Genomic DNA, 22711 nt, shown 5'->3' on the forward strand with positions numbered 1-22711 from the left:
CTATTCCACAAGACAAATGGCACTCAGGAGGGAAACAGCTGAACCAAAACTCCAAAGCTGGGTCTTAAATTAGCTGATATCTTTTTATTTTTACTATTAGGACGAACACTGCCCGTATTTATGGAAGATAATGATCTATCTATTTGAAAAAGAACATGTGACCTACGCAAAAGAGGATTAGAACTAAAAGGTACAAAAATCCCACAATTCCCCAATTATATAATATAGAAGTTTTAGAAGTCTATAAAAATAAAATACTACATTAACCACAGAAGCTTTTAGCAAGAGAGAGATTATTAGAAAATGTTGTTTTATTGTCTGAAGCTGCATATGAAATCCAAAACACAAATTCTCAAGAATATACACTACAAATACACACTTGACCAAGAAATAGAAATTAAAATCCATGAGGCCATGCTGAACAACTGCTTCTGCTGTCAGCATTAGTGATTTCTCCTTTCTTCCCTTAGGGCTAATTGCTAATACTGTACAGCACTAGAGGCTCCCATCAATGTGATGAAAGAAGAAGCTATTCCAAGACCTAAAGCTTACTTTGCCCCATTCAGAGTTGTGTTTTGTATCCACAAGATCACATTCTTCAAATTAAATGTTTTCTGATAACTTTACAATATAATAATTATTCCATAACACTGTTGTCTGGACAGCAACAACCCTTGAAAGGAAAAAAAAATATATTCACATCATTTTGAAACCGCACAAACAAACACTCACAAAACCTGAGCCACTGAAAAGGTAAAGAAAAAAGCAAAGTCAAAGTGGCAAGAGTTGTATGAATGTGAACAGAGCATCTCACATCTAAGGTGTATTTGTATAGTGTTCTGCTGCTCCATTCAGACCCCTGAACTAGGAAAGATCTATGTCTCTGGAAGAGGGATGTGGTTGAGTTGGTAAGGCAGGATGCAGAGGGCAATCTGTTATACATCTCCCTGTGCCATTCAGGTGCAGCTGTACAGTCCTGGTATACAACCCTGAAGAGAGATGTAGAGACATCTCAGCTCACCTGGGGTTGATAAATCTCAGTAGTTTTTACTGAAAGAGCAGTTCAGTCTGCACTTTGACACATGGCTTTCCTTCCATTTTACCTATTTGGAACATTTCATCCAAATGTGCTGGTGTTTAAGTATTAAATGTTTGGATGACTAAATAGGACTGCCTAAAACTTAGAGGTTTATTTGGATCAACATCTGTCCCATTTTGCAGTGAGGACACAACCACTGAGAATACCTTTTGTGATTTCAATTTCCACCAACTTCCTTCCAGAGGGCCCAAACAAGGAAGTGCTATCACAAGTCAGCACAGCAACTTGTATTTACCCCACCACAAGAAAATATAAAAATATTCCTCCAGAAAACATACCAGTGCATGCAAGAGAGCTGCCAACATTGTTTATTTCTGCTTAGCAAAATGATGTCTCTCACTCTAAAGAAAATACCCTGAAACTGCAGCAAAGTTGGCAGACAGTCTGAGTGAGTCTTGTCCCAGGTTTAATTAATAATCACAGTGTATATGGGCAGGCGGGGGGAGGTGCTTTTAACATCACCTGTCTCAGAGAGAGAGAGAATTTTCATGCAATGTGCTGTAGTGGGGTCTGATTGACATGCATCTCTTCAGTTATATAATGACAGCCTTTAGTTATCTGACTCACATCCTACCTCTCAGTGTTAGGTATGAATCAAAGCCATCTCTGGTCAGAACGCATTATCCTTTGTCACTGAAACACCATCTGATGGAATAAAAATTATATAAGCTCTCAGAGCTCACATTTTAGGCAGTTACACTTTTTCTTTCTGTGGCAAAAAAAATAGTCTTAAAAGTTGAAAGCAGAATTAATTATGAATTTACTTGTTCATGTAGAATAATCTGTCTTTAAAATAGCTCAGCATTGAAATTGCCTCAAAGGCAGAAACATCTGCTGTAGAGCACAAGCACATACACCCTGGCTAAAAACAGAAACCTGAGATTTTACTGTTGAACAGCTTTGCCATTGCTTGTACTTAACATTGGTGTCCAATTGCATTGTAAACACTATAGAAGTTTAGAGATTATTCTGAAAACTAATGACAAAATGCATTCACATAAAATGGTAACAGTCTAAGAAACCTGCCTCTTCAGCACAAAAAGCTCATGCATGCATAGATCTCAGAAGGATTGTATTCAAGAAACAGATGGAAGTTTGCATATTTTTCAAAATGAAAAGTGAAGCAATAAGAAATAGCCTGCAGAGAGCCAGACAGTCCAGATCGATGGCTTACTACTAAAGGACTAGAAGGGCAGGGAAGGTAAAAACCCAACAGTGAACAAAATCTGACCACGACAAAAGATTGGAGTACTTAACACTGAGGTTGCTTATTTTTCTTTACAAGAAGGAAGGAAAGTTCATTGTGATGGGGCGAGAGACACTAGCTGTGCAACTGAATACTGCTCACAGTAATGACTAATCAGATAAAAGGAGTCTGCAGTGGAGAGTGAGCATGTTATGCAGCCTCTTGCCTTGAAATGGCAGCTGGGCTTATTTTGAGACAGTAGAAGTTCAGCAGAGCCATTCATACCAATCTGAAAATGCACAGGAACAGACAAACATACAAACAGGCTGTCTGTGGCCATTCCTTGCTAGTTGGAGGTCAGTTGGTGACTGTGGCTCCCCATGAAGCTCTGCTTGTGTACTGCTCCAAGCCAGTAGCTCCTAGCCTTGTTTTCATCTTGAATGGAACAATGGTGATGTGTTCTCCTCATAGAGACCTCTGCTCTTTGTGATTTCTAACCCTTCTCAAAGTACCATGGGTGATGGCAGCTTCACCAGGCAATACTTTTTGTGTTGGACAGACTCACTGGAAATATATTGCAGTTTGCTGTTCTAACCTCCTGCAAGAACATATCTGTTAAAAGTCTATTACAGTTTTCAGTACACATGTACAGCTCCTGATCTTCTTGGATAATGGAGGGCCCCAGAAAATGGAAAAATGGGGAGAACACAGAGCATATGTAAGTATATATAATAAAAAAACCCTGAGAAAACAACACAGTAAGCTTAAAGAAAACTTAAAAACATAGTATTGAGTGTAGACCATGGATATCCTAACTGACATGAAAATGGCAACTTCACTCTGGAAGCATCACATCATCCATGATACAGTTAACTTGCAAGCCAGATAAGTTCCCTATTCAAAAGTGAATTTATTGTGTTTAAATTATTGATGTACAATCAGGGTAACATAATATGTCTTTAATAATAACTGTAAAGAATTGTGGCTATCCTTCTTTGTCACTGTATATAATGAAGGAAAGAAAAGAAGAGAAAAACTACTCACATACCTGAATATCAAAGTCCTATTTTGACTCTGATAACAAACAGGAAAATTTATACAAAATTAGTCTTTTTGTGATGTGCACTTGAGAAACAGACAGCAAAAAATTTTAGCATAATAACTCACTGTTAGATTTCGACTTCCCATGTACCTGTGACAGGGATGAGAAGAAACAACATCTGTGTTTTCTAAATAGCTGCAAACTTAGAAAAACCCTTCTAGAAATGTGGAAAGCCAAGGTCCCAGAAGGGCAGAGTAGAAAAGAGCTTGTATGAAGCATTTTTAACCACTGATTTAGGCCTGGCTCTGTTAATAGCAGACTCTATTAAATCAGACAAAATGATCACCAGTATGGTCCCACTCCATCACTGGTTAAGGGTCCCTAGCTCTTCAGCCTGCACAAGAGCTCCACTACCTTGAAAAGGGAATGAGTACAGTACATGCAAGTGAAAATGGTCGTATTTATCAGAGGATTTATACAATCCACTGTCTAATGAATTGGAAATCAAATGCAATTTAAGTGCAACCATTTTGAAATTCAGAAAACTAAGTCCTGAGAAAAATCACACACAACAGATTTAAACAGTAATCAAATTACAGGCTATCGTATGGAGCCCATAATGGAATCTTATTTAATGAAAAAAAACAAACATAGAGGAAACATGCTGAAAAGCCATATTAACTGATAAGATGTAGTCACTGGCTGGTTTTTGCCTTTTCTTTTTGTCTTTTCTTTTCTTTCCCTCCACTCTTGTTTTTCCATTACATCTTCTGGACAAATAACCAGAAAGCCCCAACCAAGGAGTTCCCCCATGTCATAGTTAGTTCAAGTACTTTCCCCAAGTCCCACTGGTGTAAAAGAACATATTGGCAGGGAAGGGACATGGTTATACTGTTCTGGCAACCTCCATCTGGCATATTTGTCCCAAGGGTGCGGCAGACAGCTGGCATTAGTTTCAACAGTCAGATTCAAACCCTTCTGTGGATCAATGTGTAAAATCAGACTGTAGCTTTGTTGCTGTGCTCCTGCACAAGACAGACTTTACCACAACTGGAAAACACAGAATTTTATCTTATTTGTTGATTTTTAGACCTAAAATATTATCCATTGAAACGCCAGTCACTCAGCATCATCTTCCCATCATTCTTCTTGTCTTTCTAGCAGAGAAAACTGAGTTTAAAGCCCTTTAAAGGGGATCAATCTTAATCTGTTCTAATCTGCTGAAAAATCTAAACCATTAAAACTATAGATCCATCCTTTCAAACTCAGGATATCTGAACCCTCCTAAGATCAAGTCAGTTAAATTGAACCTCTTCATTCACAAGCAATACTGAATACTGACAACAGACTGGATCAAATATCCCTACAAGATTCTCCATAAACAAAATCATACCTGTGTGCTACCTTAAACTTTTAAAGAAGAAAAATTTCAAAAAGAGCAAAATCTGTTACTCCCTTCTTTGTCCCAGATATCCTGAATGACTATTTTTGTTAATTAATTAATTGATAATTTAAATACATATCAGTATGAGAGTAAGGAGTCCATTAATACATATTAAAATAGCTGTTCATTACAAGCTGTATCATTATTCAAGATTCTGATGCAATACTAAAGAAACATGGACAAAACCATAGCCAAAATACTAATAATTATAAAAAGGAAAGTTATTATCTATTGCTGTGAAATTTTACTAGCAGGAAGAAATATAACAGATGAGATTTCTTACACAGCCCTACATCAGGGGCTAATAAACTGTCACCCAATGCTGCAGTCCTTGAGAAGGGTCCCATTGAAATTAAAAAGCCTCAAATGTTCTTTATACATTACACTTAAAAAGTTGTACACTCTAGTATCTGAAGATATTGTAGAGGACATAATTGCTGCTTCCATGTGAGATTCATTCTAAAAGAGAAGAGAATTCAAAAGCTGTCTTTTGAAGTTTAAAAAAAAAGCCTTAGTTTCTGTAAAATTTGCTAATAGTATGAATAATGATACAGAATTGGATAGGAAAAATATTTTTTAAAGTAAATGTCAGGTTTCCCTTCATGCTGTTTTATGTGCCTATCATTCTCTTGACAGTTACACATCAGTAGAGCACCAATTGAGCAAAATTCCAATTCTTTCATGACTCAGCTACTTGATGTGAAATTAGTGTCAAAAGTTTATGTTTTAGTAAAAAATAAGAATTTGCTTGAGCAGCTTCTGTGTGGCATTATATTCACATTGCATATGGCAGTTCTGTTACTTAAAATTTTAAAATATCATCAAAAGAGTAATTGGTCTTTTAAAAAAAGCCCCAAAACTCCCTCTTCTCTAATCCGATTCTCCCTTCGCTTATGGATACCTGGGAAGCTGTTCAAGCTTGACTCTGACAAAACAAGGGAAGGAGCAAGACAGATTTTCAGATCTACCTGCTGTAGCAGTACAAGGGAGATGCAGATTTTTCATGTTATGTTTCTTCCATTACCCGTATACAAAATATGCTGGTTTACATAACAGAATATTTTCTCCCTCTTTGAGACACTGTTTGCTGTCAGACACTTGAACTGTCTTTCAGCTACCAACATGCTATTCTTATATGTGCATTAGAACTTCATTGAAGAAACTGAGCTTTAAGGAGGGGGGTGTGTGTGTGTAAACCTTAAAACCAGGGTGAGGGGAGAGAAAAAGAGAGGGATTGGCATAATGTAATCAAAAGTGGAAAAGAAGTTATCAATCATAAAAATGCTGTCCAGAAAGCATCAAACTTGACTAATGGCATTTCATTCCTTAGGTTGCAAAGGCATTTGAAGCAATCTTAACATTGGTTTCTTTCATTAATATATATTAAAATAATTTCACTGGATATCTCAAGAGTTCCTAAGGTTTTTTTCTCCAGATAAATAAAGTCATTTTGACAGAACTGAGGTAAAAATTGCCACACAAGTAACTTAAATGTAATAGTTGTGATCAAAAGTCCCTTGCCTTTGCTGGGAACATTTTCATTAACCTTGTGGAGCTTAGGCTGAGCTCTAAAGGAGATTATTAAAGTCTTAGATTCAAAATATAACTAAAATGTGGAAAATTAAGACTTGTAAGGGACAGGTTTGTAGCTGCTGTACATTTTTCATAGCTCTGTTGATGTTGAGAAGGCTTAAATAATTTAACTAACAGATGATTTGCCTTAAAAATTCACAAACAACTTTCATTCCCCTTCTACTAATCTTCCTCACTGCACATCACATATCACATTTTGCAGAGTATATATGAATGTATGGTCAGTACTTTGACTTTTATTTTTTTTTATTATCAGCTCTTAGAAGATGAATAAGTTGTGAGCACATTGATTTCCTGCTGCTCTGTATGTGGAGTGGGTAATAAATCCATATCACATCAAGTGTGCATTGGAAAAAAGATGCACTCTGGATTTTAGAGCATATAATTAGGTCAGCCTGGATAGCTGACTTCTCTGGAATCAAAGAGACTATCTGGAAACAAATTGAATATAGCTTGTAGACATTTTCATTGACAAAATAAGATGACTGAGAACTTCAAATCTGTAAATATTTTAGTAAATCCATGGCTAAATCCAATATTTTTTCTTTTTACTCTTCAATTACAAAGTAATTTGGGGATCTTTTTTTCTAAAGACAAAATTCAAAACTTTTGATATTGAGTTATTGTGGTAGGAAACAAAGAGTTCTTTTGTAAATCTACAGAGAAGAAAGAATTGAGGGGGATGGTAGAGAACTATTATAAAGTTGGGAAGTCCACCATTTCATACCAGAATCATAAAATAACTTAGATTTGAAAAGACTTATGAAGGCCACCTGGTTTGACTCTTGCTCTACCTTTAGAGTTAGATTTTAATCTGAATTTAGATCATATTATTGAGGGCAATATGGTTCCAAATTTCAAATATCACCAAAGATATCCCTGGGAAATCTGTGCAGTACTTGACTATTTTATTTTGAAAGGATCAAAAAATATTTTCCCCAGTATTTAATGGGAATATCACTCATTATAACTCATACCCTTTTGTTTTACACCTTTCAGAGGAGCCTGGCTCCACTTTTCCTGCTATCAGCTCTTCCATACACCTCATGTACTCCATCTCCTTTATCATTTTGGTGTTCAACCTCTGGACTTCCTCTACCATGTCAATATTTTTCATGTATTGGAGGCCACAAACTGGACACCTTTCTCCAGATGAAGTATCATAAGCACTAACATTAGGGACATAGTCCCTTTACTTGAATGGCTGCAAATAATTTGACAATGCAGTCTAGTCTGTAGCTAATCTTCATCACGGCAACAGTACACAGCTGGCTAAGTAGGACACTGCTGACCATGACCAGATATAAGGCAGACCCAATCTTTTAAGTGTCAGGGATTGAAGTTTAAGCTGCCCCTTCCACATTCTTTACACATGGCTGAGAAAATGCCTTCCCAGGTTCCAGCTCACCCTGTTGTCCCACTTTCCACTTGTGGAGGCACTGTTACTTTAAGGGAAGGGTGAAAGGATGTCTGTTACTGAGTTTGCTTAGCTGAGGTTTTAGCTTTTGTTGTGTATGCTAAAAAAGATGGATGTTGAAATGCCTTTGAGATACAGCTACATTTTTAAGAATGTGAAAGGTTAAACTTTAAAATAACCACAGATTACTAATTCTGCAATAAATTGCTCTCCTATCCATTATATGGGACATGAGGTTTCTCAAAGGGATAGGAAAAAGGGCATGTATTGTCTGTAATATGTACAGGATACTCCTGTGGACATTGGAATTTTGATGAACACTGCTATTAATAAAGAAACAAATCTGAAATACAGATTACACCACACCTGTACATGCCATGTAAGGCTAAGCAGATCCAACAAGAATTTTTCATTGCTCTTAAGTGTTCATACAGCATCTAAGTAACAGTGAGTTCTTCACCTTCACATAGTGAAATAAAAACATTTCTTTCAGATCCGAGTGCTGTTTCTGTTATCTGTGCCTTTGTCACCTTGAGACAAGGCTGCCACAATACAGCCTGTGTCAAATCACATGTTTATGAGATCATTTTGAATCTTAAGCAAGTTAGAAAGCTGTTTCTGGAATATTATGGAGGAAATCCTTTTGTGAACACATGGATGTAACAGTTCAAAAATACACTGGCTGTTCATTTAAGAGATGCATTTGAACTTCTAATACCCTTATTATTTAGATACAGGCAAACTGTCTTTTTCTCTATAAGCTGTGAGCAGATCTATATCTTGAGTCAGTTTAGACCAAGTTATATCTTATCAGGGTTTTTGTTAGCACTGCTCAGGTCTAGGACTCACTATTTAATTTTTAACCCCCCAAAATTATATTTTTTTAAACAGTAGAAATATGATCAAAAACATAGTTTATGGCAGATCTAGAAAATTTTTTAGCAAGCCAATCTGTTTGATGTGATGATCTATTCACTTGCCTTCTAAATTTTTTAAATACTTAATTACTTAAAAGAAGGATCTTTCTTTATAAACTTTTAAATATTATTAGATTCTAAATGACAATGAAAGTGATCTAGTCATGTCAGAAAATGCCTCTGGTGGTATCACAAATGCTTACAAAAGGCTGGTGTGTAGACCAAATGTTAATCAATAATGGAAAGCAGTGTGAAATTCATAACCTGATCTGAAGCTCATTGAAGGTCTTATTTCAAATCTTTGGAACCACCTAGTTCAAGAGGCCTTATAAAAGGGTGGATTTTTGAAAAAAACAAACCTTTGCAGCATTGAGATTTCTGTAACATAAAATGGAATATTTAAGAATTGCATGGTATCTTTCTAATGTGTCACACCCATCTGAGCCATGATAAATATCAGCAGAAGACTATGTATAATGTTATTTCCTCTGTTGGAGTATTTTAGTATTACTAGAATCACTGTGGGCTCTCCATGCACAAAGGTCACTGTTACAGAAGTCTTGGGGAACAAGCACTGCTCCGACAGCTCCCAGCACGCAGCTGCTCAAAGGACAGGGAAAAGAATGGAAAGAAAAGTACTTTGACTCCAGTAGGCTGCTTTTTACATTGATATAAATTATTAAAACTTGAGGTGGCCCTTGAGAATTGGAAGAGTATAACTGAGTTTCTGAAAGCACACACTGTTTCACTTCCCAAAGAGGAAACAGAGGGTATCAATGAATCTCATTATCATCACTAGTGGAAATGTTTACTGCATTAGTCTTTACCTGGATTAGTGACTTAATATTTTCTAGAAATGAAATGACATTGCAGAAAACTGTACAAAAATTAGGTGCTGCAGTAGCTAAAAGATGGCATTCATAAGAAAGCGCAAATCTAGTCTATTTTAAAAACTTTCCAATCTCAAGACAATGTTGCTGTATTATATAACAATTTTAAACAGAATGACTTGCCTTGTAAATCTTTTGTTCCCTGTTTTACTGTGTGATCCATCTCTTAATGCAAGTACACAGTAATTAAGCATCAGCACTATCCATTCTGCTTATCTGACAACAACACACCTGGCCTAAAATCTGTAAACACGGTCACCCACCCACCCACTGTCTTGCCTGAGCTGAATCACAAGAATTCAAACTTGTCTTTTGTTGTTTTTTTTTGCATCAGCAGCAGACAGATTATATTGATAGCAACAACAGCTGCTGATTTGTCACTGACCCCAGGGAAAACACACAGAAGTTTAATTCAGTCTTTATAGTCTCCTGACTCTGAAACCTTGTTAAAGGTTTACACAGATGCGTATTACATAATCTCTAGGGCAGGGCATGGGTTTGCAAGGTCATTTTTGAGATGTTCCAAGCTTTGGTCAAACCTTAAATGTAAGAGAGAGATCTGTTCTTTAATTTGAAATTAGTAATTAGTGTTGTTGTTTATAAACACTACATGCATGGTATTCTCTAAAACAGCAAAAGGGAAAGCTATGAAAGGAGAATCTGACAAGAAGCATACTAGACTGCACACACCATCTACAGCACTCCAGGCTTTATAATACTGGGGATATTTAAGCCCTTAGTAAAATGTGTGGGTATCGAGATTCTCTAGTGCAAGGTCCAGGATTTTGCTGGGGTTCTTCCCTCTCATTTTTGGCTTATTTGATTGTTTGGTTTTTGTTTGGTTGGTTTCATTTGGTGTAGATGAATTCCTTTTGACAGTTTGTGATGTTTTAGTTGTAAGTATATGTTCTAATAGGTTATCTATCTCCAATAACATTGTAAAGTACAAAACTTCTCTTTTCAGTCTTTCCCAAGCTGCTTTAAGTGCAATTTCAAATGAAATAACTGCTCTCTCCTGTTAGGGACTGACACATAGCCCAGCATCAGTAATACCTGACCCCTTAGTGAGTGTTCTCTGTTTTGAAGATCTGAAGTTTTCACACATCCAACAGATCTCACAACACCTAAAGTTCAATATACCTAGAAAACAAACATAATAGAAAATATAGCCCTTGGAGTGTAGAATTTAACAGAATATATTGCAAGTGTCACACTCAGATATAGTTGAAAACTGTTAACTATTTAATATAGAAAACTTTGAACACTGATTTTCCTTCATAAATGTGATTAGATAATCTGTCTGGGTTTAAAGGCCAATAGGGTAAAACTCATGGTTTGGGGAGGACAGGTGTCTACAAGGAATTAAAACTGCACAATGTTAAAAAAACCAAATACTGCAAAACTGTTTGGATTTCCATTTCTTCAATGACTAGGAAAAAAAAATTGATCAAAGTAATCTCATCCATCTTAGGACTAATGTCAATGTTTTCAAAGAAGAAAAATTGACTGAATATTTATTTCCAACTACTCTGCTATTTCAATATTATGTGCATGAGCATAAGAAAGTTCTGTAACAGTAGGAATTTTGCTGTTTTAAGAATGGGAGGAGTGTCAGAATTGGAGACAGCTGGGTTACAAAAGTATAGTGGCTGATGGAAATTCATGAACCATTCAATTGCTTCTAAAGGTTTATCCAGGAGCTGGCTGTTCCAAGTATGGTTCTCCACTACTGTTGAATAATGGTCTACTTCCAGCCATGAACAAAATTCATAGAAACTTTCATTCAAATTTTGAGTGCCTGAATCAAACATCTCCCAGAATTATACTACCTATTAAATTGCTTTAGAACATGAGGCTCCTGCTCCAGCCTTTTCTTTCTTAGAATACTTTTTAAGTGTCCCTTTTATTTTCTATATTGCATTTCCTTTCTGAGTGATTCATGTGTATCACAACTTTATGACTCCTGGTGTGTTAGGATCATAATGGAACTTTTCGGTAGTTTTCTTATCACAAAAAATGTAGTTTAAATATTATGACAATCATCATATCCATGTTCTGAATAGAAATTGCTGTTCACAGAGAGCACCAACTGCTGTTTGTAGTCTTAGTAGAAATTAAGAACCTACAATAATCTCAGCAATGCACCATTTGCTCTACTCTCTTTCACTGGAAGGGCAATTCGCTTCAGAATTAGTGACTCCTTGTTCATAACTGTTTTATTCCCTTGTATTCCATATAGAAGTAAAACATGCCCACATAATTTCTGTGAGTAGGCTGTAAATCCAGAATACTTACAGTTGTGAAAGACTTTGTTTGTGCAATTGTAGCTATCCTGTACAAACTAGACTGCCAAAAAAATTAATGGGTGATTTTTCACATACAGCTAGGAAACTCAAATGTAGGTTCTGAGTCCCAGACTGCATTTTTACCATGCACTGAATTTTAAAGATTAAAAGTTTAATATTCTTTTCTCTGTGTTCCTGTCAGAGGAGAAGAATGTTGTAGAAGAATGGAAGTAGACAGAATTCTTCCTTTAGTCAATATTTGCCAAAAAAATTAGATAAAACAGTACTAAGCAGACAAAAAATATGGTTTACCCTTCAACAAACTAAAATAAATGCTTATTGCTTTAGGCTATAGGTAATATAATTTAAATCTCATTTGTATATAGCAAATTAAATAAGTTCTAACAAGTGAACAGGATGAACAGGACAGTCAGATATTTTCTAATGGGATTTACCTTACTTTTCTGCCCCGTTTTTCCCTAATACAATTACAACATAGAACAATCTTTCACATGCCACTCTGAATGTTTTTATTTAACATGATTCATTTTAATGTTTCCTATGAGTTTGATGAGCAAGTAGTAATAGAGTGAATACAGACTTCTAATGACCATCCAACTGAAAAGTACCTAAAAAAGGCATCCCAGTGTTTTCTACTTGCTTGCTTTTCCTAGGAACAATGTTCCTAAAGTTAAAGGAAAAAAAAAGGAAAATACAGCTGCAGTGAATCACCCCAACCAGAGTTATCTTTCAGATGATGAAAGATATGTTCTGCTGTGACCAATAGTTTATCTCAACTTACTATTCTGTTTTATAATTTATGTCATCAAAGACACCAAGATATTAAAGTTATGACTTTAGAGAGCAGACTGAAAAAATAGAGTGGGTGAACTTTGTCAGATTTTGATGTGGCTGGACTTTGACTGCATCAACAACAAATCAATTACATGGTCCAATATGGATCTAAAGTCTGAAAAGCCTTGATTTCAATGACTTGCATCTCACTTGTAGAGAATGGGATATGAATCTGATTCACAAAAAGAAAAGATTGAGTGATTTGCCTGTGAAATCTGTTACAGGCCACCCGAGTCTGGAGCTATATTCTTTTAGACAAGTCCAAAGTGGTATCTTTGATACTAGACAAGAAAAGTGATGTTGCAGCTGTTCCAAAGAAAAAAGACTTCAGTATTTGTGATTTCTCTGTCCCATATAGTACTGCTTATCAAGTACACACAAACAGTAGAAAATTTCATTCCACTAAATCCAATTCAAAGTCTGTATAGCTTGTTTGATGGGATCAGCTTGATCAAATAAGATAGTGGTTTCAAATTCCAGTTCAGATGTTTTGGAGGGATACAATTCACTTCAGTTACATACTCACACATATCCAGGTATGTGTGATAAAGCAAATGAACATCTATTCTATGTTCTCTATTTAAATTGGACAACGTCTAAAATTATGCAAATGATAATCAAACCAATTTTATCTAGCTATGTTTTTAAAAATCTAATATGAATTTAGAAAGAAGGGTTTTTTTTAATATTACATTTGCAAAATATTTACTTTATATCTTTCAACTAAAGGCAAACAAATATCCAAATATGCTCATGTATGTCATGTAACTTTATTATAGCTCTGTAGGAAACAACTCTCATTTTTTAAAACTCACATGAGATCATGTCATGAACTTTACTAAACCATATCCCTTTTTCATAGGCCTCCCCCTGTTCTGTAGGGACAAAACTAAATAAAGTGTCTTCTTCAGAACACTGTATGATTTCAACTCAGCTTCCTGTTATCAGACTGGCATCATTTAGTCAATATATTTGTGACAATATGACACTTTTTGGTCTTCCAAGAATCATCTATTAGTAGTTTTCTCTCCTTTTTAAGTCCAGTTTTTGCTTCTTAAACTTATTACAAATGTACTTACTCTTTTTTGGGGTTTTTTTTTTTTTTTTTTGAGAGAGAGAGAGAGGCTTTTTTGTCCCCCCTAACTAGCTCTGTTTTTAGTATCTCTGTGGTCTCTGCTTTGTTCCTACACTTTCTTCATGGTAATCCAACCTATTTTCCCCTGTTCTTATTTTTCTGTTTGTCCAACAGTCATTAAACAGCCTTGGATTTAGCCATATTGGTCCCCTTCTGTATTTCCATAAGAATGAAAAAATTTTTACGTCTACTTTTAAAATTGCTTGTTGAAGGAACTGCCTGCTCTTTTCCCTTAAGCTTACTTCTTAAATTACAATGTTTGCTAGCTGCCTGCTCATTTTTGGTTTGTTATTCTGCTCTCTGGGCTCTTTTCTGAAAAGTCGTAAACTCTGTCAATCCGCTGTCATTCTCGTTCATGTCTTCAGCCCTCACCGTATCAGTGAATATCTTTCTGTTGGCTGGAATCAGATCAGAAAAAGTGTCTCCCTCTATTATTTTCTTGAAGTTTTGTACTGAAATCTTCTCACAGTCTTAGAAATTGCTGAAGATTATATCCCTTCAGTACGCCCTACCTAGAGCCAAAATCCTTAATTGTCATGGGGTAATTCTGCCACATACTCACAAAAAGTACTCATAAAAAAGTTTTATCCATCTGGTCAGTATTGGGTCTAGAGTCTTCTAGTGATCTAAATCTGAAGTTCAAACGTGATGTAACAGAAAAAATATTTTCTTTATTTCGCTGTCAGTCCTTGGACAAACTGTAAACTTTTATTTGTAGTATTTATGTCACTTGAATCAAACAGGGCAATTGCTATGTCTATGATTTACAGCTCCTTTTCTTTATTCTCCTGTATTATCTGCATTAGTATATAGTTCTAAAACCTTGGACTTTGCATAAAGCTAACCCTGCATTAAGAAGAACTCAATCAGGTAAAACAGCAAAATAAAGAAAAAAAAATAGCCAGCCTTTTATATACCAATATGCAGTCAGATTTCAGAAAAACTGCTTAACTAAAAAATACGTATGTTGTGTATCTGTTCAATATTTAAAGAACTTCATATGTCACATGACAGGTATTTTACAGTATAACATATATAACTTCTATTAGCAAGCAGTGACTATGACTACAGTTCACTTCTGTACTTTTTTCAACAGCTCTATAGAAGCAACCAGGAAGAGGGCATCCTTGTTACTACTCTGCAACAGTGAAAGTAACTTTTCAAAGATAACATGAAGAGTAGTTTGAGGAAGTGACAGTGATGTACACTTGTACTGAAGGACAAATCTTAAAAATGTATGGATAGTTGTTATAAATAAAAACGTTTTTTCAGTAGAATGTTCTTGCACTGATTAATATTTTAGGGCACAGAATAGTAATTAAGACAATCGAACATTTGTTGCTTTAAGGGTAAAATTCAAACTGAATTTAGTCAGAATAATATGACAATCCTAAGCAGAAGTGGACTTTGATTCTGAAAGTTGTAAGCTGACGGGGGGAGGGGTGTGTGTGGTGTTAAATGAACAATTTTTCATAACAGAAACAATTTTTTTCTGTTTCAGTATAAATCCTACTATAAATAATACTATAGAAAATATTACTGGATTTGAAACAGATCCTTTTCTTTTCTTATTACACAATGCAACATTGCCATAGAAAAATACAATGTAAGTACAGATTCCTTTTTGTGAATTCAGCAAAAATATCTACACTCTCCTTATTTCAATAGGCTATACATTTTTTTTTAATCTTACTGCATGTATAATCAGTCTTAGAGAAGGCAGTAACTCTGCAGGATTAGTGGACCATAATACCCATCTAATTTTAACAAAAACTTCAAAGGAGAGAAATAACAAATCAGTGACTATGGGTAGCTATTACTTTTCAAACAGACAATCCACTTTTCCCAAGCTTGAGAAAAAATGTGAAATGTCAGTCTTTCGATGTTGAGGCTGCCAAAAACATGAAGCCAAATCCTAAGAAAAAAAGAGCACTTCACTAATCATTCATGAAAAATTATATCTGATATGAAGTTATATATATCCACTGGCATACACATTTGTTGGGTTGGGTTGATTAAAATTAAGTAGTCTAAACATCCAGACAGAGCTTTTGGTTTCAGATGTTTAGGAATATATGAAATGAAACAGGATGAATAGTGGATAACCTTTTTTTTTTTAATGTTTAAATTAAAAAATAGAATTGGGTGAAGGGAGAATCTCAGAATTTTATGTTGGTCTCTGCAATATTACTCCTATTTCTTGTACAACAAACTGTATAAAAGCTCTAACATCAAAGTCCAGGTCTAAACTGCTAAGGCATCGTTACAGTAACGATCTACAGTAATTACACTCTGAGTGATGTTTACTTCTTGGCACTCATACTTTCCTGCTGACTTTTGTTATTTCTCCCACAGATAAATAGGTTTAAGAGGATGAAGGAGGCCACCCACTTACCAAGACCCTAAGTGGGAAGTCAGGGTATGATGACTGTCATCTCAGGGACAGACTTGGACTTAAACTCAAGTCTCTCCCTGTCTTCAGGAGAAGAAATAAGCAAGGTTTGCCCAATATTTTGTTTCAAACACTGCTATGCATTCCTTATGTTTTCCTTTATTTTTTTTTGGGGGGGAGAGGTGTTTTTGCCTGTTTTGCTGTCATTTTGTTTCTGTTAGATTTAAGGAAAAAGAAGTTCATTCTATGGATTAGAAAAAATTACTACTTCTTTAGTCCTTTTTTCCAATGTGAGTATTTATTACCTGTGCTGAATTTACTTGAATTCTAGGCACCTAGTCACAAATGTAAGTGAAGCCTGAGTGAACTATACTGCAACCCCAGCAGTCATAGCTTTACAAATCTTGAGGTTTTGCTTATGAAAAACCATACAGATAAGACACCATCACTGGCACATGCCTTATTTAGTACAAGGAATTAATAACATCTTGATATTGCTTTTGATATAAGGGAGATTAATACCAGCACTCATCCAAGGGAGGGACCAAGAGAAGTGGAAAAGGGGGCAATGAGTAACTGAGGCCTGACAAAAGAGAGGAAAAACAGCAGGCAGATAGTTTGGGAACCACACCTTTCATGGCATCTATGCAGTTACATTGGTTCAGCTCCATCATCTTTCTGCCATTTTTCATCCATCATAATATAACCTTTTGATTACTTTCTCTATTTTAAATTCAACTTCTGATCAGGAACCCACTGGGAACAAGGAAGTAAGTAAGGTGCTGATTATGAGCTGCAGAATGTGGTTTAATATTAACCATGCCATTTTTAACAGCCCAAACATGATTCGTCTTCTCTGTATTTAGCCATTCATTCTAGTTCCTCCTTGGAGATTTCTCTCCTCTCACTTATGCTGATTTAGCTCTTCACATGGCTGACCTCTAAACTGGACTTGGAAAATGAAGCCCTCAGAAATACAATAATAAAAAAAATAAAAACTCTAATCTTTAAATAAAAATATACCATTTCACCAGTTTGATTTATAGTCATGGCAACAAAACTGCAAAGTTGACATAAATAAATGTCAGGGCTCAAAGGGTGGCAGGAATGCATGGCCACTTGTGGGGAGGGAGGGCAGGAGGGAGGGAGACATCTTATATGTGATATGCTCATGACAGAATAGGAGCATGAAGAAACTACCAACTTATTTCAAGCATCAGTTTAGACTTGTGAGTGGTATAGACAGGCGGCAGATTAGACTGCTTAGGGAAGGTTGTGAAGTCTTCTTTGGTGAAGGTTTCTAAGAACAGGCTAGACAAGAGCCTGTCAGAAAATGCAATGCTTATTTGAGCTTGGGAATTCGGCTACTATAGCTTTGTTTTCTACCAGTTGGTGGATTGTTCTGAAATATTGCCAATGTTTGGTTATAGCTATATTCCCAGTATATTGCCAGTATTTAAAAAAAAAAAGTTTTTTAACATAGTTTTGTTTGAAGTAGTAAAAATGTGCTAGAATGTTGCATCTTTTAATGGAACCTGTATCTCCATGAAGATTCCTTTTAGCAAAGGGATAATAAATCTATAGAGCAAAACATACTTTATCTCAAAGAAAAAGAATCTAAAACATTTTGAACTTGTATATCCACATTTATGTGTACTTGACTTATGTCAATGTCAGTAGGATTAAATTGGAGAAACCCATTGCAATTAAGCAGGCAATTTGCTATATGCTGTCAAAAAGCCAGCTTTACAGAGCTGACTGTGCTGCAATTGTTAGGTGTGATACTGGGAGCTCATTTCAGGTGGCCTAGAACTGAATTATAGGCTTGAAGTGGAGTTAGGCAGTTCTTGAAAAGTCAAGGTCCTTTGGAGATTCACAAGGATCCATATTTAAAATACTCAAAATAAGCACAGTAGAATAGGACAGTTAGCCATTTCAGTGTTTCACCTAGAGGGATTTGAGCTAATTCAGATGTACACTCCACTTTTCACGGCTCTCATATAGGAGTTTATGAAGCACAGAAGAATGCCTTGTTTGAAAAGCTAATCCTTTTCAAGCTAGACTTGTTTTCCCTAGAGACCAAATCTTTACTTAATCAAGTATTTGTTTTGTTTTGTTTTAAACAGGATTCATTTAGATGTGTGGAAATGGAATAATGGTGCATCAAGGAATGATCAGATTGGACACAAGGAAAAGGTTTTTCACTGAGAGTTTGGTCAGTCAGTGGAACAGGCTCCCCGGGGAAGTCATGGCACAAGCATCTCAAGAGTTCAAGCAGCATCTCCATGATGCTCTTATTCATTTGTTTTAGTTATAGGTAGTCCTGTGAAGACCAGGAAGTTGGACTCCAAGATCCTTGTTGGATTCCTTCCAACTTCAGATATTCTATGATAATTTTGCAAGTAAAACAGATCTGGTCACTTGAGGCTGCTTTGAATACCTAAGACATAGTTTCAGGAGTGCTAGATATTTAGGAGTCATATATGAATGTCAAATCAGCCAACTATTAAGTTTTGGACATCTTCCATATAAATAATGGTTGTAATATCATATCCTCTGATATTAAGGACATTAACATAAAAATAAGTTGGTTATTATTTGATAAATTAGGTGATGAAAAAATAAACACTCCAGATTTTAGAACTATGTAAACTTACTCATGCTCTTTTTCATATTGCTTATGTTTTATCTAAAAATACAGACTTTCACTTGCAGTATCATATTCTTATTTACTAAAACAGTCTGTACTAAGTTAGAGACTGAAGGAAAGAACTCCAAAAGGAAACAGATTCGTAAAGAAAAAAAGCCCAAGTATTACTCATCAGGCATTAGATGCTAAGGGGAGAAAAATAAAAAAGGAAGGAATGAAAGAAAATAAACAATATTACAAGTGAGGCAGGTTTACTTCCCCAGTCTTCTCGTGTACAGTATTTTAGAAAGCAACAGCATACTATAAATTCGTGCCAAAGCCACTAAGTCACTCAAAAGATTCCATAGAGAGCTGATCGATTCTTTTTATGTCTTCTGCATACTTATTAAGTCTACAGCTATTAATTAGGTCATAATCTGAACTTTGCTTCAATATCTGAAAATGTAAAATTCTCTAATATTTTCCATCCAAAAACCCTTAATTGTTTGTAACCTCCCCAAATTTGAATAACAGGGACTTAGAGTATTCATCCTAAGTATCTAATTCAGATTTCAACATTTTGGTAAATTCCAGCCCTTTCACAGAAAGAGATTTGGGAAACAACAACGCTAAAATCCCCATTAAACAGACAAGTAACAAAAACAAATAACACTGGTGGGGAGAACTAATTTTTTGGAGTCCCTAGGGGTCTGGGAGCAGGACTCCAAAATACTGTACAGACACAACCTTTGTGCCCAAGATATGTCTTTTACTTTTTCTCACATGCAAACATGTATTTTCATTGGAAAAAAACCCAACAAAAACAAAAAAACCCCAAACAAACAAGAAACACCACCAACAAAAAAACCTAACAAAACCCAATCTTCATATACTTAGTAGGTAGATTTTTGTAGTTGCTTTTTTTCTTGATCTTGTTTTCAGAAGCAGCTCTGCACTGCTGTGTGGCTCATCCCAGATCTGAGTCTGTGACATGAGCATCCCAGTCAGCTACATGGTAGAAAACCACCTAGCTCAGGTGGCAAGCAGACAAGAGCTAGGTACATTCTGTGCTTGTGCATGTGTTGATGGAGGAGCAGCTGTGAAGCAGGAACAATGTTTGAATGTTTAGAGGTGAAGAGGGAGCCTAAATAAATGATGTGGGTATGGAACATGAGGCTGTCAACAGGATGGTTCAGCAAAATGGGTAAGAGATGGGGAGAGTATGAGGAAAGGGTTGCAGATTTGGATCTGTTATATGACTAGGATTTACTGGGCATCAATGGGCCTCAGAGGTATACTCAACAGGAATACCTGGAAAATCACATAGAAGATGTGGGGCCAGGAGTCCAACAGGTTAAAAGATGAAACAGGATTAAAAAAGTTGGATTGGGTTGTCCAAGACAACCTGAAAGATGAAGCCGCTGAGGGAAAAACAGAGAAAGGGTATAATGAGATAAGAGAAACTACGTGAGTGAAGAGGTAGCTGAAAGAACAGAGGCCAGGAAAACTGCTACTGGAGTTGGTCTGAGAAAGACATTTCACAATATGATAAAATATGGGAATAAATCAAGGTCAGAAAGACTAATAAATTGCATTAGGAGAAAGCAACTGAGATGGTCTAGGGAATTACATCTGGAAGTCTGGTAGAAGAGCCTGAAATGGCTGCCAAGCTGATCTGTGAAATCACCTGGCAATCTCTGCTTGTTTCACCTGTGATGCTAATCTACACTGACCATAGCAACTCACTTTCACTTTAAGTTCTATATGCTACAGTGGTCTCCCTATCTGGATATATATAAATATTTTCCCAAGTAGGAAGGAAATATGAAGTGTCACAATTCTGCTGAGGTATGCATGTCTGTGTGATGCCATTAGACCAATTTTTGAAGAATGCAACATATTAGCTTCAAATTTTATTTCTATTTTCTATTTTAATGAGAGCCTTGTCTCGTTCGGTGTCAGACCTGCTGTACAAATGACTCTGGAACACGCAGAGAAGACTGAGAGCCGCAGGAGCTTTTGTTTAACTTCTACGGAAGATGGAAGGTGCTTAGTGATGAGGCAAATGATTCCAGAATTGGAACAGAACATACTTCAATGGTGAAGACAATATGTAGATATAATAAGTCACAGAATTTGTATGTGAATCTATGTGAGTTGTTTAAATCAGATTAATCTCTGCTCATTTGTTCCTTATTTTCCTGATGTCAGATCTGCAGACATTCTGACAATAGCAAATGCAAAAAATGTTGAGTTTTTAATCTGTAAATTTGAACTAATAATTAACATTTTGCAGGATGTTGCGAAGAAATACTAATATTTGTGAATCAGTTAGGCAAAATGGTAATGAGCTCAATAGGAAAAAACTCACTATTATATTAAAAATAAAAATAGCTCATACACAATTCAGGGTAAAGGCATGAACCATGAGGACAAAGAGCTACACCACAGATCTGCATATAACACTCGTCTGTGCCCTGGAAAAGTGCATCGAAATCAGGTGATTTTGTATCCTTGCCCTGATACACTCTCTGAAGAACTGAATGAAGATGTCATAAACACTGTAATTCTGGCATTTCCAAGAATACCACTTCTCTGAGTATTGGTGGTTTGTATGTGTGTATTTCTATGTCCATGTTTCTGTACAATGTAACTGTTGGTGCAAATGTCTGAGCTGTGCAATACCTGAGATGTATATGCTTCTGCTCTCTCCTTCAGACTTTAATGACAGGACAAATCACATGTCAGAACAGTATCTCAAAAGAATCTGCTGCTATGTCCTGATTAAATCCATCTTTTCCATTCAAAAAGCCCACATTTCCAATATCCAGTGGTTCCCACAGACTCCACTATTAATCATCTTTACTTTAAAATCAAGTATTTTTCAGCAGAAAAAAAGCCACCTAGCAACCTGGACCTTAATACTGAAGTTACTTTAGGATATGAAAACAGGAATGAGGATTTATAGTGTGCAATGGCCACTGTGCAAAGTGATCCTAGAAATCAAGAGGCTGACTCTTACTGTAGAACTACAGGAATCTTTGACTGGCATATTTGAGAAATTGAGTAGCCACCAAATGAAACCAGTTTATTGATGAAAGACTATCATGTGGCTTTTGAGCAGTTCAGGTGAGGTTGCCCTGCCAAGTGCATACTGCATGGTAGCAGTAGCACTGCTGGCATAATGACAGGTCCTTGCTATAGAAATGAACAAGCAAGGCTTACTCAGGCTCAAAGCGTGAGGACATACTTGAACTGATCTACAAGTTAATTCTTTCATAGAGCAGTGTAGTAGTAACCCATGAGGAAACCCTGCCTTCTTTTAGTCTATTAAGCATTTGGTTTGTCCCCCAGTGCCTTCCTCGAATCCACTGAACTATGTGAACTTTACAGTAGAGTAGGAAGGTAGATTAAAAACTGCCTGAAGCACCAGAAACACTCTGCATTGGGTAATTTATTCAATCACTTAGCAGCTCAAAATAATCAGGTCTCTCTATAAAAAGTTTCCTTTAAATTAAGCATACCATAATACTAACTGCAGTATGTATACATGTTTTGCTAAAAATCTAGCTGTCCGATACTTGAACTTTATGCAATATCTTCAGTTTTGCAATTCACAAAAAGCTGTCGTTGTTTTGAACAGGTTGTATTATTACTACATTTTCACACATTTGTTTTCAGTCTCAACTGAAGACATTAGCCTATAAGGATCCAAAGGTTGATCTTACAGACAGTCAGCATGCTCAGATAAAATTAGGGTTTTTCCCAGCTAATGCAGACTGCCAAAATTCTTTCTATTAGTGGCATCTTGGCTTTTTACAATACTA

At 36.0% G+C, this 22711-nt stretch overlaps 1 protein-coding gene across 4 annotated transcripts in view; it reads right to left on the bottom strand.

Moving 5' to 3' along the window:
* HS3ST5 (heparan sulfate-glucosamine 3-sulfotransferase 5) overlaps positions 1 to 22711 on the bottom strand; it is a 198270-nt gene that overhangs the window by 124483 nt on the left and 51076 nt on the right. Inside the window, exon 1 of one of the 4 annotated variants that reach the window (XM_071547875.1) lies at positions 1674 to 1719. The exons of the other annotated variants lie outside the window; for them this stretch is intronic. The gene's annotated coding sequence lies outside the window, so the exon portion shown is untranslated. Of the gene's footprint in view, positions 1 to 1673; positions 1720 to 22711 lie in introns of those variants that run through there. 4 annotated transcript variants of the gene reach the window in all.

This window comes from Pithys albifrons, chromosome 2 (assembly GCF_047495875.1).
Source record: "Pithys albifrons albifrons isolate INPA30051 chromosome 2, PitAlb_v1, whole genome shotgun sequence".
NCBI lineage: Eukaryota > Metazoa > Chordata > Aves > Passeriformes > Thamnophilidae > Pithys > Pithys albifrons.